This window comes from Ictalurus punctatus, chromosome 27 (genome assembly GCF_001660625.3).
Source record: "Ictalurus punctatus breed USDA103 chromosome 27, Coco_2.0, whole genome shotgun sequence".
In the NCBI taxonomy this organism is placed as follows: domain Eukaryota; kingdom Metazoa; phylum Chordata; class Actinopteri; order Siluriformes; family Ictaluridae; genus Ictalurus; species Ictalurus punctatus.
The window spans coordinates 9,042,650-9,044,441 of record NC_030442.2 but is presented as its reverse complement, the minus strand read 5'-3'; positions in this window follow the sequence as shown (position 1 = coordinate 9,044,441).

Genomic DNA, 1,792 nt, shown 5'->3' with positions numbered 1-1,792 from the left:
GGCATGAGGACTGCAGATGTATATATTTTATATATATATATATATATATATATATATATATATATATATATATATATATATATATATATATATATATATATATATATATATATATATAGAGAGAGAGAGAGAGAGAGAGAGAGAGAGAGAGAGAGAGAGAGAGAGAGAGAGAGTATAGTATAGGACTGTTCAGTGGTCTCAAGTTTAAAACAATTTTTTAAATTTATTTTATTTATTTTTTTTAAAGTTGCCACATCATAATTTGTCTTTGCATTTAAAAGTTAAAAAATTCTCTTGGGTACACTGTCATGTAGTTTTATAAGGAAGAACTGGCTGGTGAATTGTTCCAGGTTTCTAGACTAATACTTCACTATATAACACTATAATACAGTTCTATACTGTATATAACATACTATATTGAAGTATAATACACTAATGTTACAAGAAATGGCCAAAAGATTGTGGACACCTGACCATCACACCCATATGTCCTTTTTGAACATGCCATTCCATATATAGTCCCCCTTTGTTGTTGTGATTCAATTCAGTTTTTATTTTATTTGCAGAAAAATACAAATTCAGTATATACATTTTTAGATTTACATGTTTATCCATAATGAGCAAGCCAGAGAAAACGGTAGCAAGGAAAAACTCCCTGAGATGATATGAGGAAGAAACCTTGAGAGAATCATGGCAAAATATTGTAATTGTGTAACCAGGAAATTCATATAGCCAGGAGACTTGAGTGCAGAACTTTTCATGGTAATAACCTCCACTCTTCTGGGAAGGCTTTACTCTAGATTTTGCAGAGTGACTGTGGGGATTTGCCCATTCAACCAGAGGGAATTAGTGAGGTCAGGCACTGATGTTTGGTGAGGAGTCCTGATGTTCCAACCCACCCCAAAAGAACAGTGAACACTGAATAGTGGGGTTGAGGTCAAGGCTCTGTGCAGGACATTAGAGTTCTACCACTCCAACCGTGGTAAATCATGTCTTCATGGACCTCTTTGTGGACAGTGGTGCGGTCATGCTGAAACATGTTTGGTTTTGACCCCTTAATTCCAATGAAGGGAAATTATAAAGCTAGAGCACACAAAAACATTCTATACAATTGTCTGTTTCCAACTTGGTGGCAAAGGTTTGGGGAAGAACCACATATGGGTGTGATGATCAGGTGTCCACAAATTTTAACCATGTCATGTACTCAGTCAATTATCGAACAAAATATATTAAGTTCTCTGTAAAATAAAGGTTTGGAAAGATTATTTTTCTTTTCTACTGATGTACTAATACAGTATGCATAAAAGAGCCATATAAGGATAAAAAATGTGTATAAAATGGTAGGTGCCTTTTTATTGTAAATCTCATCACGTCAAATTTGACTGTTTAGATAATAAACAGAAACTAGCTTAATTAGCTAAGCTCCAAACCAAACCTGAACTGATTATCCTTGCTTCTTTTGGCATTCAAGGCTTAAGGAAATATCAATTCAGCTTGTGTTAGTTAACACACCGAAAAAATAACACGGCAGGCTACACGTTGCAAAAAATTTTCAAAATGCAGATTCAGTGCCGTTTTACAGAGACATCCATCCAGAGCTTCTCAAATGACGCAAAACACAAGTCCAAAGTTGTCCTTAAAAGTAGTTTATTTACTTATTATTGAAGTTCCCCCATCCCCAAGAGGATGATCTTAATTCTTCCATCACAAGATGGAACACCCCCCCAAAAAAAACATATTCCACCTGTCTTTCAGAATTAAAACAACCCTGTTTCAGGTTCACGTAAACCAC